At 35.6% G+C, this 16466-nt stretch overlaps 1 protein-coding gene across 3 annotated transcripts in view; it reads right to left on the bottom strand.

The window, feature by feature from the left end:
- FAM110B (family with sequence similarity 110 member B) overlaps positions 1 to 16466 on the bottom strand; it is a 201457-nt gene that overhangs the window by 68913 nt on the left and 116078 nt on the right. The window lies entirely within an intron of this gene.

The following is a 16466-nucleotide window of genomic DNA, read 5'->3' as shown; positions in this document are numbered from 1 at the left end:
GGTCCCTGTAGCCAGGCACTGTTTTGTTTTGGTCTTTTTATCCCCAGATCTTAGCCGAAATGGCTGGCATAGCTTGATAAAAGTTTATTGATTAGTTTTTGACTGACTGACTGATTTACTGGAAAGTCACAGAATCTCTAGGTCTCAGCTTCTTCATCAGTAAAACAAGGGGACCATTAGGTGGATTATAGATGGAAGGAATCTTAAGTCATCTAGTACAAACCCTTCATTTGACACATGAGGCCCAGAGAAGTTCGCTGACTTGTTGAGGAGTCAATGGGAGTCTTTTGGGAAAATGACTAAAAATACCTACTCTAAATCTATGCTGTTATGATGGCACAGATGAAGGATATGAATGGGTTTCCTTTAAGGATTTTAAAGGGAAAAGACTATATATTTTTTCTTATTGTTTTATAAGCAACAGCGATGCCCAGGGGGTTTGAAAATTACTTCTCTTGTATTAGAAGCTGTATTTTTTTGAAGCTTCATTAACTTTTCATCCAGTAGGGGAATTATTGGTGAATTAAAAGTACAACATTCACTAAACAGTCTCAGGTAAGAATCTTGGAATGCTAAGGCTCATCAGTAAAATCGACAGTTCTTGTCTGTTCACTAGCAACATTCAGACTGTGACAGATATATTTCAGGAAAGCTAATTATTTCATTTTAAATTAGACTTCATACTGTAACGAGTCTTGTGGGAAAACACACAAGCTAATCTTCCTCTGTGACAAAATAAGACTCTAAGATTCTCAATGGAACATTCAAAAAAAGTGATAACTTGAGTTTTATGATTATTATTATCATTAAAATAGGACAAATGGAGTTTGCTACCAAGAAATAAATCTAAGAATTAAAATATATAATCTAATCAATGTGAAATCCATATTTTACATAATAATAATGCTGATACTATGTGATTATAATAACATTTTTAAAGCACTTTAAATTTTACAAAGTACTTTACAAATATTATCTCATTTGATCCTCACAACAACCCTGGGAAATAGGTACTATTATTATCCCCATTTTACAGAGGAATAAACAGAGGCAATGAGAGATCAAGTGACTTGTCACACAGCTAGTAAATGTATGAGACCAGATTTGAACTCAAGTCTTTCTGACTTTATTCTCAGTGTTCTATCTACTGCACCACCTCTTTAACAAAACTCCTTCCCTATAACAATCCTATGAAGGGAGTAGTACAGCTAGTTTATATCCATTTACTCGATGAGGACGCTGGAACTCAGAAGGGTTAAATGTCTTCCCTATGCAGGATCACACAAAGAACAAATCTAAGTGTCAAGATTTGAACCCGGGTCTTGCAATTCCAAGTCCAGTTAGTTCTTATTCTACCTACCAAGCTACTTCTCAAAGAAAATATTAATTTTTATATGAATATATTGAAAACATGACATTCTCTAAATTAATATCAAAATCTGAAATAATTTACAATCTAAAGAAACTCTACTAATAACAGCTAATTGTGCTTCCTAAAGATTGCTTTTATTCAACCAATATACATAATTTAGAGACATCATGGCAAAATATTTTTATTGGAAGAGCTTCACCCAGTTTTCTATAAGTTTCTTAGGCTGTTACCATAATGTTGATCCTTCATGCTGAATTCACCAGTTTGCCAGAATTAGGTACATTTTTCTTCATTGTAATAATAATTATTAATAATAAAAATTTCCTACAAGGAAAGAACATCCATGTGTATTAACAGCTCAGTGTACTTTTCCTAATCAAGTTCTAAAATTTAAAACAAGCTTCCTACAGTGGATATACAATCCTCAAATTAGGGAAGTCAAAGCTTCTACCTAATCAATTTTTATCTTTGTTCTAAGTATCTCAGGAAGTAAGGATTTTTATATCACAGGCAGTGTGGTACACTGGAAAGAACAAGGCATTTGTAGTTTGAGGACCCATGTTGGAATCCTAGGTCTGACAGTTACTCTCTGGGTAATTTTGGACAAGTTACTTAAGCTCTCTGAAACTCAATCACCTCATTTGTAAAATGGTCAGGGAGAGGGAAGGGTTTGGAATAGATTTTCTCCAAAGTCTCTTGCACTTCTAAATCTATATAATCTTATATTGGGATTAACACAAACTACAGCAGTAGGGAAAAAAAGCCAACATCAAAACAAAGAGCTGGAATCTGAGTCTTAACAGGAGTGAAAAAAGGAAAATAGGCATTTAGAATAATATAAGTGAACAGTTTTCAATTTACTACTGTTGGTTGCCTTTCTAATAGAAAAGTAACGGTTATCAAACTAAGGCACTAAAAGTGAAATCATTTCCCAACTAAATAATGGCTACCTAAGACAATGTTTTAAATGTTCAAACAGAACGTAACTCATTTCAAGGAACAATATTCTAAAATAGATCTATAGTGAAGATCTCAATATCTGGTTAACACGAGTTTGTGATATGACTTTTCTCAAAATGGAAGTGGTCCAGTTCAAAGGTTTGACAAAAAAAAAAAAAAAAGAAATTATCTACAAATCCTGATCTTTTCAGAATCTTTGATTGACTGGTATACTACATATAGGAGCCTCAGGTGTTCTGTTGTTAGGAATGAATACTCTTTTTTTTTTTTACTTAAAGGAAAAGTCTTCAGTTGCAATACATAAGTATGCTTTAATCTCTATCTGTCCTTTGTTCATAGTTAGCTCATCTGATTGCCATCTTTAAAACTTGAGAATTTTACTGCAGACTTCTCACCAGTTACTAAAAGAATATTCAAGACCCATTCTCTTATCTTATCAAAGGCAATATTTATGTACATGAGAATTTAAAACTCCCCTAACAAGGTAAAATGTCACAAATTTATAAGGGGTAAGATTTATAAGGGAACAAAGTTGATGCATATTGGCATCACCTTATAAGCCTCTGATTAAAAAAAAAGGTAGTTCTAAAGGAGGAAAAAAGATCTTGATGGCTTTTGGAAAAAATATTATTTCACCTTGCTATAGCACTCATAACTCCTTCACCCTTCTTTCCCTCACTCCAAGGACATCACTGCACCAAGGATGAAGGCATAATTCTGAATTGTTGTTCAGTTTTCTAGTAACCTCCATAAAAAAATTCTAGTGTACTCAATCATTACTGTGCCATAAACCCCTCTGAAGTTTAGAAAGTGAGAAAATATAATTTGGTTTGTTAAAAAATATTCTTATTCATAGGATCCCATAAAAAGTAACTGCCCACATATACAAATCATTTCATTTTGACAAGCTACTCGAGCCAAAAAGAAAGTGAAAACAGAAATCTTGTTGCAGTAAGGGGGAATGGAACTTTGCCCTCAATGGAGGGTTAAGTTTGAAGGGTAGAGAGTTCCATGTGGAAATGCCCTTTTATGTACTTAGTTATTACTATGCCTTCTGGATTTTTGGGAAAAGGATCTTTCTTCTTAGTCCTGATGGCACTGCCATTGGGCAATTATCAAGTCAGTCAAATAGTTGAGAGCTAGATGAGTAGGTAAGAGGCAGGATGGCCCTGTACCTATGGCAATGTCATATGCAAAAAAGCACCTAAAATGACTTCTGATAATGAACCCCAAATACTATCTTATTATTCCTTCAAAATTATTTGTAATCTTGACAAATTAAAAGGCATCTGAATTGGATATCTTGCATTTTTTTTTTCCCTTGGAGAGCTCACTAGCATTGAAAAAAATATAATTTATATGTGAAATGCCTTTGATTTCGTTAGCATAGGGAACTCTCGATAAAGAAACTGACTCGACCAGTACAGATCTGCAGCTACTCTGAAACTAACCAATCAAGAATTTAGTAAGCATCTACAATACGCAAGGCATTATGCTAAGGGCAGAGGGAAAAAAAGACAAAAATGAAAAAGACTCTGCCTTTCAGGGGTTTATATTTTATTGAGGGAAATAATATACATATATACGTACTACATATGTAGAGAGATGTACATCTCTCTATCAATATATAATTTAAAAATATATTTATATATAATTTTAATTAATAGTAATAATAAATACATATATTATATACATATATACATAAAAAAAGTATATTCAACATGAACAGTACTAGTTGAGAAAGGTGGTGCTTGAATACAGTTTGGAAGGAAATGAGGCTCTAAGAGGTAGAGATGACTTATAGTCCTCTAGTTTCCTTGGTTCACTGAGAAGTCAGATGACTTGCTTGGGTCACACAAGCAGTAGAGACCTGTAGTAGAACTTGAATTTGGATCTTCTTACCTCCCTCTCTATTCATACTATCACTCTGCCTCTCATATACACACAACAGATATAATCATGAAAATGTACAAATTCATCTTTTAAAAACAAATAATATTTTTATTAATATCTTCAATATGCTCATCTTCACTTGTTAACTTGGTTTCTGTAGGCAGTCATTTCAAGAGCACTATGTTTGAAAACCAGACTCTCTTAAACTCTATACTGGAATCCACAGGATCACAGACTTAGAGCTAGATCTCACCTTCGAGGTCACTGAATTCAACTCCTTATCTTTACAGGTGAGGAACTGGAAGCATATAAAAGTTAACTGACTCACCTGGCTAATAAGCCTCTGAGGCAGGATTTGAACTCAAGTCTTCTCAATTCTAAGTCCAACAACTCTACCCACTATGCCATGTTTTTTGTTTGTTTGTTTAGATCAGGAACAGTGATTTCATCCTGGTAAGGAGCTCTTGGTAGAAAAGGTCCCTCTAGTACCAGCTACGCAACTTACAACGTTCGTTACTAGTAGGGCTGTGCTGGATCAGCTTGAACTAGAGAGTTGACTGTTCAATTTTCAGTATGATTAGGTAAGCACACTTTGGAAACAGACAAATGCTATAAATCAGGGCTAGATCTGTCATCTGTCTAGATGGACTCAAGAAAGTGATGGAGAAACTGATTAAATTTAAAAGGATGTCCTGCATTTTTTTTTCTGGAGAGCTCACCAGTATAAAGAAACAATTATATTCACAAAATAATAAAGCTGAAAAAAACCTTGGGGAACATTTGGTCCAAACTCTTCAATTTACAAATGAAGAAGTTGACACCTACCACCACTAAGTGACTTGTCTGAGATTATAAAGCTGGTTAATAGCAAGCAGAGCCTCATTTGAAATCCAGCTATCCCAACTCCCAGACCTGTGCAACTTCTAATACTATAGGTCTTCTTACATATAAATTAAATGGTCCTTCTTGAAGGAATCCAGACCATATACTTCTGTGAAGAAAAATGAATTTCTAAAGCAAATGATCACATTTCTCTGTTTTGTGAGCATACACCTTAAAAGCTGGGTCTTACTATTGGAGACAGAACTTTTGCTATCTATCACCTCCGTGAAGGCAAGGACAGTATTTGCTGTTTCCTCCAATATCCAGCACAATCCACTGTACATATCTGGTTCCTAATAAATGGTTGCTGAGTCTCAAAAACTCCCAAAGAATCAGGCAGTCTACCAAACTAGATCTTTAATAACTTTATTATTACTTTAAAAACAAATAAAACAAACATGTATTTTTGACAGGACTTGCACAAATAAAGGTAAATACGGTCTGGAAACGTATCACCTATTATCAAAACTTACCTTGAAACAAAGTGTGGAAGCTCCTTTAAATAGTATAATAATAGTACGCAACCATTTAAGACAGGAAAATGTCTCTTCCGTGGAACATCACAAGACTCTTATAATTTTCTTACTTACCTATCAGGATATTTGCTATTAAAGTGGAAACTTAATAGTTTAAGATTTTGTAAAAGGGTCCTTATCAGAACTTCAAAACAAGGATTCAATAGCCTTAAGAATAAATCTATCAACAGGAGACATACTATCTAATGCTCATTATAACACTATGGTACACATCAGTTTTTTCCTCCAGAGCTCTCAAAATACTTTGTTAACATGTTTTTATTTTTACATGTCAATTATTTCAATTTAGAAATGAACCATTGTGAATCTTTTGGACTTCAATAAGTGGACAACTCTTTCAGGCCTGAGAATATTTGTTTGTAGTGAATACTATAGAACTGCCTCCCTCTTTTGGGGACAAGTAGTCAGTGATAATTCTTCCTAAAAGGACTGAACCTGCCAAGCTAATCAGCTTTCTCCTTATATTTCACAGAATTTAGATTTATCATTCAACCTACACATTTGAAAACACTGTCCTTGTAGCTAAGGATGCACACATAGCAGCGGAGCAAGGGGATCTTTGGTTGCTTTCAAGCAAAGGTAGTCAAATTCCATATTAGCAAGTCACTTGGCTCTCCAGGGTCAAGAACTAGCATCTCTACGCGGGGAACCAGAAAAGGGGATGGTGGAAAAAGACTGGCTCAACCACCTTTACACATGAATTGCTTATCTCTGCATCTGCTGCTCAACAGGAATAGGACTTAGCTCACTTAACTCCAAAAGGAACACAGAAGAAACTAGTTAAGGTGTACTTACAATGCATCTGTTCAAACAAATATCACCAGCTCCCCAGGAGAAGTCATTACCTGAAGGAAATACTGAATTTTTCTTTAAAAAAAGTATATGGGATGTTAAACTACAAGTAATACTAAGGAAGTAATAAAAAGAATGAAGTAAGTGGTGCTTTCTTGATACTTAATACAGACATGTAACATTAAAAGAATACCTCTAAAGGAGTTAAGCTCAGGACATAGTGAACTGATGGGAAAATTGGGATAACGACAATTTCTAACTCTGTTTTAATAGGGACCACTCTGTGAGGTTCAGTAATGATGCTGACACTGTTTATAGCAGTACTGTGGTATAGACAACTCCTGGAAAATTTATGTGTATGTCCTACTGCAAGAAATAGGGGCTTGGCTACCCGACTGAATAAAAACTGGATTACTCAGAAATGGAATGCCATTTTAAATTACCTCAGCACTGGCTCAGGAATTCTCTTGTGGGCCCTGACTGCTGCTTCTAGAAAAGATTCACATTAATAAGAGAACACAAAAGCTCTGATAATTTAGCCTAATTGGAGGGTAGGAAGGGGTTTACAGGGGAGAGATGAGAACACCAGGAAAAGGGACAAAGGGGAAGGGTCAATCTGACCGGGATAATTGAAATAAAAAAAAAATGTGCATAAGAACATTAGTAACAGGATAGGTGGAAGCTTGATGTCTTTAGATATTCTTTTAAGCGCTTAATTAACAATGACAATTCATTACAGCAGAGAGTGGTGTCTGAAAAGAATCTGTTGACCTTCACCCAGAGTAAATATACAGTTTATGCATTAGCAAAGTTGTCTGATTCATTATCTCTCCCTCCACCTCAGTTCCTTGTAACATCACATAGCCACATAAATACAAAGGACACATTTTTGACATTACGATCAAATAATCACAAATTATGAATTAGTATAATGTGAATTAATGAAGTTTCACTGTTTTAAAATTCAAAATTTTATATGTGGAGGTGAACGACTTCTTATGAATGACTGCAAGAACACCATGCAAAACAAGGCACAAAATGAAGGTGTACTAAAAAAACTGGATATAAAGAGAAATTTTGGAGAAATAACTCCTGTATAAGGAGGCAGCTAGGTGGTGCAGTGAATAGAATACTGGGTTTGGAATCAGGAAGACTCATTCTCAGGAGTTCAAATCCTTCTTCATACTTACTAGCTGTGTGACCCTGGGCAAGTCACTTATCCCTGTTTGCCTCAGTTCCTCATCTATAAAAAGAGCTGAAGAAGGAAATGACAAACCAGTCTTTGCCAAGAAAACTCCATATGGGGTCACGAAGAGTCAGACATGACTGAAACGACTCAACAACGAGAAAAAAGTAGAGATGACCTGACATCAAGAAGATGGCAGGGAAACTTAGGGAGACTCATATAGCTTCTAAGTTTAAGCATTTAAAAGAAAACTGTCAATTGGGTCACCTCTGTGCTTTGAGATGATTGGGAATGGGGCCATGGAAATTCTGAACAAGAAGATGCAGCTGAAGATGAAATTTGAAAAGTATTTTTTTTCACTCAGAAAAGGCATTAAAAAATAAACAAACACTACTAGGATTGGCCTCTGCCACTGGCTAACCTGAATATTTGGTTTATTAGTTCAAGTAAACAGAAATTTAGATCAACTTTCAATCTGGAGACGGCACTGTTTCCATTGCAAAGCTTCACACTGTAAGTGCTTTATGTAATATATATGCATACTAAAAAAGGGCATTTCAATTTCACTGGACAAGCATTTATCTTATTTTAAGCAACAGATACGTACCTGAAAAACTACATAAACTTACTATTTTTTAAAAGGAGGAAATCTTATCTTAATTCAAAAAGGCAGCACATAAGCTCAATACTTAGAGTAGAAGAATAATTTTATGAAATGGCAAATACTTGCATAATAGAATTACTCTTTAAATTCATATTTGGGGAATGAAAGTGCTTTATTAGATTGAGATACAATTCCCTAAGTACTATTAAGCTGCACCATATTTTTAGTAACCTTTAGAAAAACAATTTGTTATATTTTCACATAATACAAAAGATCTAACCCAATTTTTCCTTAATTTATTTCTGCTCATTCTTCTTTTGAGACTATTTTTGCTCTTTTAATTCTGTACTACTTTTCCTACTTTTCACTTACATAATATAGCTCAACACTAATGTCACTGACTTCCAAATGTAAAGAGGCTCCTGTCTCCTAAAGTGACATTTTCCTATGTGTAGTTGATATTTACTGGAAAGTCTGAGTAACCACTTGCACATTCCTTACTTCACACTCATGAACACTCAGAAACACAGTCCTTTGGTTTACAGCTATAGTTGTTGCTTACTGGGATTTATAACATAGAACATGAGCTTCTTGAGAGGAAGGGCAGCTTCATTTTGCCTTTGCATCTTGAGCACTTAGCATAGTGACTTACACATACGTAGTAGGTGCTCAATACATGTTCGTTAAGTGCTGAGTGACTAACTTCCTTCCTTTCCCTCATGGGTCATGTTTATTCATCTACCTAATACTTTCACTCAAAGATGTCATTCATCTTTTGGTGCAGCACAAATGGTTTTATATGGTACATTCCTGTTCCCCAGAAGTCCAAATCTAGGCTGCCTGGCATCTTGCCCAACCTCCTTGCATTCATACTATATCAGATCACTATATGCTAGCTCCTTAGGTAACTAGCTTTTTGTCTTTCATTACTCTTGGGGGACCTGTATTACAGTAAGCATAACCTCTCAGTTGGCAAAATCATCTATTCTAGTGTCCCAATGATGCATTTTTATAAGATGTTAGTTATTTTATTAAGAATGCTTGCAGGATTGGAGGTGATACTACTGAAACTGCTTTAAAAAAGACATACATGAATATGATGTTTATGGTAGATCTAAGTTAAGCATCATTGTCATGTCAAAGTTTGGTCAGTACAGTCCTGGTTCTAGCCTAAGGCTTGAAGTCCCACTGTCAGCATACATTCAGTCTTCATGATGCATTTCTTGATTTGATTTTCCACTTGTTTATTTGCATGTCACTGTGCTAAAGTACCAGGATTAACAATTTTATATTATAAACTAAAACTCGACTGTATGGTTGGTTACCCTGGTTGGTACAATAATTTCACTTGTTTTCAGGCAAAGTATGTTCAGTCCATATAGAACTGTGCTGACACATGATCTAGATCATGATTGTGATCATTCATTTTCATCTTTCCCAGGATAGTACGTTCCCTCACAGAACATATGTCAAGATACAGGGATTCCTGGATTACTTAATGATACAATTCCTCCTTTTTTTCAGTAAGCATGTGCTAAAAGTCTGAGTATCTCACAGTTCTATAAATAAAGAGGAAATGAAAAAAAGGACAACACAATCTTTGCCCTAAAAGGTACTTACAATCCATTTGGGGAAGCAAAGTATACTGCCATTCACAAATAAACAGGAAACAGTTACAATATTAACATTTCTGTAGTGCTTTACAAATATTTTCTTATTTGATCCTCATGACAACCCTAAGACGTAGGTGCTAGTATTATCTTCATTTTACAGATGAAGAAACTGAGGCACACAGAGGTCCAGTTACTTGCCCATTGTCACACAGCTAATAAGAGTCTAAGACCAAATTTGGTCTTGGGTCTTCCTGATTCCAGGTCTAATGCTCTATCTGCCGAGCCACCAAATTAGTTACTTCAAGGCATAATGACACACAAAACAAGGGAATTATAAGAAAGCAGTTGTTTTTTTTTTTAAGCAATGGAGTTTCAAACTTAGCCTTAAATGAAGTAATGAACATTGGCAGAGCTTTACAGACAAGAACAGTCTAAGTCCTTAGGTGGGAATGAGCAACGTACATGCAGAGGATAGTTAGAAGGAGGGTGTGAAATGGAAAATACAGTCAATAGTTGAATAACATGATGACTCATAAAATGATCAGTATGTAGATATCAGATAACAGAGGACTCTGCTAGGTTTTTTAGATTTAATTTAATCTTACATAAAAAAATTTATATAAATCTTATATAATTTTAAATCTTATATGAAAAACTAAGTTTGTGATGCACTAGCCTGAGAGTTAGATGAACTGAAGTCAAGAAGACCACTTTATGAGCTACTGAGTTAAGCTAGGGAATGAGTGATAGGGAGAGTGATGGTGGAAATGGAGAGGAAATGTGAAATCTGAGACAATACAGAGGAAGAATATGGAAGAGTAAGCAACTGACTAGAGATTAGGGACAATGGAATAGGGAAGGAATGAAGACAAAGAAAGAGTAAAAGATAACTAATACTTAAAGATGAGAAAGCCAGAATAATATTTTCATTGACACGGATGGAGAAAGTTGAGAAATCATACTATTGATGAGGAGGGATGAGGCTAAGTTAAATTGTCCAACTGTCTTAAGGACTTTTTAAAGACATGGAGGATTGATTCAAAGGAAGGCAGTAGAGACAGAGATTGAGAAGTGATCTATGCGAAAGAATATAAACTTTCATTCAGAGGGAGTGAGTAGAGAAGATGCACGAGGTCCCTTAAATTCATGAATTTTCTTAAGGATCAGAAGTAAAGTCTAAGCAAGACTTTTCAGGTTTCCCAATGCATCCTTGAGAATGGTCACATAAAAATAAAACAGAGAAACAGCAAACATTCCCAGAATTCTTTCCAACTCTGTTGGTAAGTATTAGATTGAAGAGTCTACTATCATGGATTATCATTAGCGCCAATCTAAATTTACCAGGGTATTCTAATCTGCATGAGAACAGCCTGAACCTAGACTTGATGACAAGGTCAAACACTGTAGATTGAGTAATACAATTGAAAAGACTTAAATCTCCTTTGGATCCATACTTCCATCTCTGGCTTCTACTTTCCTCACTTTTTTGCTCATCTAATTGCTCTCCTTGGTTATTTAACTACCTCTTCTGACTTGTCTCCTTGAAAGACTTAATTGAAATGTATCATAGCTTCCATCTGTTGGGGCTGATAGCTCACCAAGCTACTAATCTCCCCTCACAACCCACATGTTCCAAATTGTTGGAATGTCACCTTTCCCACTCACTGGCTCTTTTCTTTCACTACCCACATCCCATTTCATTTCTGCCCTTATCACTTACATAAAATTATTTAGAAAATTGAAATAACTAAAATGAGCCAAAAAATTTATAGATTTCAATTATGTTATTTCTTCCCTTTGCCTTCAGTGTTACCATAGATAACAGAAATATCTTTTTGAGGATGTTAAAAAAAACTTTAAACTTGCTAAATAACATTGGCCAATTTAGCAATTTACAAAATAGTATATAAGTATATAGAAATTTACAATTCATAAACATATAAAATAAAATTTATAAAATATTATAAGTATAATCAATATTGATCTCATTCTACCTTGAAAATAACAGTACTTCACTATGATTTTGCTTTAAGGAGTAGTTTTTTGTGGGTATTTTCAATGTCTTCTTTCCACTCTTGCCATTCATCTTGCTAGAAACTTAGAAAATCAGTGTCTTTTTTAACTAAAGAGAACAAAGTCCTCAAAATTCTTGTTCCCCACCCCCAAACCTGCTCCACCAGAATTTTCTCCCTTTTCTCTAAAAACAAACACAGAGAAATGCCTGGCTCAGCTGGAACCCCTCATTAGCATGGCCAACTTCCCTTTCTTGCAGGAACTCCCCTAGTAAGAGCCAACTGTGAGCATTGCGGGAGCCTGTACCTGACTGTACTGATGGTGGCTCAGCTTTGAATCATTCCCCTGCCAAACAGCTGATTAGGGAAGAAACAACGTCCCAGCTGCTTAGAAGGGAGAGGTAGATGAGTCACAGACAAGTTACTTAGGGTACAGATTGCCTTTGGCAGCCATTAAGGGATGTAGAGAGAAGGAAGAACCAGTCAAGCAAAGTAAGATACCGAAAAAAAGTATCCTAGGGAAACCACAGTGTATTTTTGGCCAGGGCCATTTAAACAGACAAAAACTCTACAAATGTTGTTCTTTCCTCGAAGTTTCCTAGGGAACCAGCTCATACTACGTAAAAGATTAAATTTGAACCTAAGTTTCTTAAAAAAAAATACTGTATCAATTAAGAATTTGACTAAGGTTGCAAAGGAATAAAAAGCTTAGAGAAAATCTTTAAACTTACTGGCTGAATGAAGAATATACAAAGATGTATGTATGTCAGTGATCTCTTTAAAAGATGACCTATAAATGCATATACCAGGGAAGGTGGGCATCTCTTACAGATGCATAAAAGAATCAACACAATTTCATTAAAAATGTCATTTTGTTTTTGAGGTTCATCAAGTTAATTTTCACTCAAAAATGCCTCCCTCAGATGCTTCTAAAAATGAGAAGCATATTAGGCGTAGCTCTTTTTTCCCCTCTAGACTTCTGATTTCACTGGTGAAGGGAATTTTGAATGAAAAGAATTTTCTACCAATGGAGATGGGCACCTTTTCTGCAACTGCCTCAGAGAGTTGCCTGGAGCAATTAGATATTAAGTACTTATATAGACAGGGTCACAGAGTCAGTAAGCTCCCTCTTGAAGGGTACAGGAAATTTGAATTTAATATACCTATTAGCAGTTACATTCAATCAATGAAGGACTTGTAATTTAGTCAGTATGGAGAACTTCCTTTATCAAAGCAGATCTCAACTCACCTATGACTTAATAGATGTGTCCTACCTACCTGCCTACATTAAATAAGTAAATAAGTGGGAGAGCAAGGGGCAGCTACAGGGTGTGGTGGATAGAGAGCTGAGCAGGAAGTCAGGAAGATTCATCTTCCTGAGTTCAAATCCGGCCTCAGATGTTAGTTGTGTGACCCTGGACAAATCACTTCACTCTTTGCCTCAGTTTCCTCATCTGTAAAATGAGCTGGAGAAGGAAATACAAATTACTCCAGTATCTTTGCCAAGAAAATCCCAAATGGGATCATGAGCAGTCAGATATCAGTGAAACAACAACATAGGAGACAAGATTTGAACTTGGGTCTTCTTGGCCCTGGGCCTACTGTTCAATCCACTAAGTCACTTGCTGTGTAATAGAAATAATACTAATAATGCATAATTCTCACATAGCTATGTATAGAACTACAGCTATATACATACACATACATATAGATGTATGTGTATGTGTATACACACACATACACACACACACACATACACATGTATATACTCTTATAGGACTCTATCCTCAGTAGCAGAGGAAAATAATTTAGATACCTATGGAAACAGCCCAGCTGTAATACACTAAGTAGTATGTCTACTAATAGCTTTAAAGGAGCTAATACATCTTCCTAAATGCCTAATTGACTAAGAAAGGGTAATAGAAGTAGCAGAAGAAACAAAGCTCATGTATTCTCATAGTATCCTTTTGAGATTACACACTCACATTTTTATTTCCATCTCATATATGGGGGCAAGAATGTGTACAAGTTACACAAGGAGTTTTCCAATTACTTGGTATTTTTGTGCCACAAATAGAGATAAGACTTGAGTTTCTAGATTCGTTTTGGAATACTTAATTTTCCTAAAATTATTTCTACTCTTGTCCCTCTCAGGAATATATATGTGCACACACACATATACACACATAGGTATGTGCATATGTATATATACATATACAAGTGTATACACATGTATATATGTGTGTATATATACATGTATGTATATGTGTATGTATATTATATATACTGTTACAAATTCTTAGGTCTTTTCAAAAGCAATCTGTATCAGGTGAAACATACAATGCCAAGTATAAACAGAGGGGCAAGAAGGTCCAATTAATAACGTACTAAAGAAGTAGATTCGAATTTTTATTTTTTAATCATTGACTGTGTGTGGAAAGCTGTGTTATCTAGGCAAGGCACAAATCCTTGCTATCAGATCTCACAATCAAGTGGAAGGATAAAAAAATTTCAGTTGTATTACTGTATTCACAGAAGTCTATTCAATAATAATAATAACTAATAAGGAAGGAGTGTGGTTCAGTGCAAAGAACACTAACTCTAGAGTTAGAGGTCCTGAGTTCAAACTGTGCCTCTCATGTTTACTTTTTGTGTGACCTTAAGCAGGTCACTTCACTTCCTTGGACCTCAGTTTCCTCCTTTGTAAAAAATTAGAGGATTGGATTAGATGCCACTAAGGTCAAGTGAAACCAACAAGACTGTAATGAGCCCCTACTATGTGCCAGGTGCTGTGCTAAGTGCCGGGGATAGAAAGACATGCAGATAAGATCGCTCCTTTTTTGAACCTACTTTAAAACTAAATCTTCAAACTTCCCTAAGATTTTTGGAATAATGGGCAGACAATGTGCGAACAACTACAAAATATATGCAGGATAAACTGGAGGTAATCAACACAGGGGAAAGCTCTACAGTACGGGGGACTGGGAAAGGCTTTTAACAAAGCCTGTAGAAAGGATTTTAAACTTACACAAGAAAGAAAATCAGATTTGAAGGAACTCAATAAAACTAGGAAGTGAGGAGGAGAAAGAGAATTTCAAGCTTGGAGGACAACCACTAAAAAAGATAGTCAGTTTTCTTAGCTTGAAAATCTACATTTTCTAATCCTGAGATTTATATGGCAATTTAAGGTTTGCAAGGCTCTTTAAATATATTATCTCACCTGAACATCACAATGACCCTAAGAGGAACTATGGGTAGCATTTTCCCCATTTTACATATAAGAAAACAATCAGAGTAAAGTGATTTGCCCACCGTCAAACATGGAGGAATGCCTGAGGTTTTATGAATGTGATATGAGTATCAACTGATTTTCTAATCTAGAACTTAAATGAGATACCATGCCCATGAATGTTTACTTTCTTTCATCTTATAACATGAAAATTGTTTTCATCTGTAGTTAGCAAATTCTGAGAAGTCTATTTTTTAAATGAAATTTTATTTTTTCATTCAACAAAAGTCAAATTTTTCTCTCTCTATCCCCTCATTATTGTGGAAGTGAGAAGAGAGAAAAGAAAGGACCCTTGTAGCAAATTTGCATGGTCAAGCAAAACAAATGGCTCTATTGACCTGGTCCAGAAAATGTCTCCTGCACCGATAGTCTGTCATGTCTTTGTCAGGAGTTGCATAGCATGCTTCATCACTGAGCCTTTGCAATCAGGGTTGCTCACTGCACTGATTAGAGTTTTGAAATTTTTCAAAAGTTGCTTACTTTTACAGTGTTGCTGTCACTGCATAAATTATTTTCTTGTTCTACTCCCTCCCCTCTGCATCAGTTCCTGAGTCTTGAGAAATCAAGCTTAGTCTGCCTACCCTCCATGCAGCCCAGGCTGACTGATAATGAATGAGGAATTCCAATCAGCCAGACTGTATGGTGAAAGTTTCTCCATTTGCTCCTTTCGTACATTTTCATTAGTTCTCCTTGTTTCTTACATGTTGGCTAAGTTGTCAGTCAATAAACATTTATTAAGCTCCTACTATATGTTGGGCACTGTGCTAAGCTGTAGATTGTAAAATCACAAAGCTGGGGAAGCTATCTATCTGACAACAATATAATGCGAGTGATACTTACATTACATAAATAATAACATAACAATATAATACAAAGTAATTACACATTAAATATGGGCATGATATGAAAATATGCTCCAGCAAGACTCAGTAAAATTTCAAGAAAATTTGCCAATCAAACTAGAATATTCTGCAGTTAGCTGACAAGAAAGTGGAGGCAAGGGAGAATAATGACTGGGTCTGAGCAGAGTACTTATTAATTATTTTCATCTATTCTTCTAAAGCTACCAACACACCACCCAAGATCTTTTGGTTGCATGACAATGAGTTAAAATGCCCATTGGGGAGAGCTGAGCTGCAGAAACCTCAGACCTATGACCTGTAGGTGACCACCCTGATCAGTTTCTTTAGCCTGGTGCAAGCACGATTCAGCAATCATCAGCTGTGAAATGACAACCAAGTTTTTCCTATGCTTTAGGTCAGAATGGGATAGAGCTACATGAAGGTAATACAGAATGGAAAAAATTCACACCTAGTGCAAGTCAGGC

The sequence above is a fragment of the Notamacropus eugenii genome, chromosome 4 (assembly GCF_028372415.1).
Source record: "Notamacropus eugenii isolate mMacEug1 chromosome 4, mMacEug1.pri_v2, whole genome shotgun sequence".
Classification (NCBI taxonomy): Eukaryota; Metazoa; Chordata; class Mammalia; order Diprotodontia; family Macropodidae; genus Notamacropus; species Notamacropus eugenii.
The sequence above is the reverse complement of the archived record's forward strand: the minus strand, read 5'-3'. Positions and strand labels throughout refer to the sequence as shown.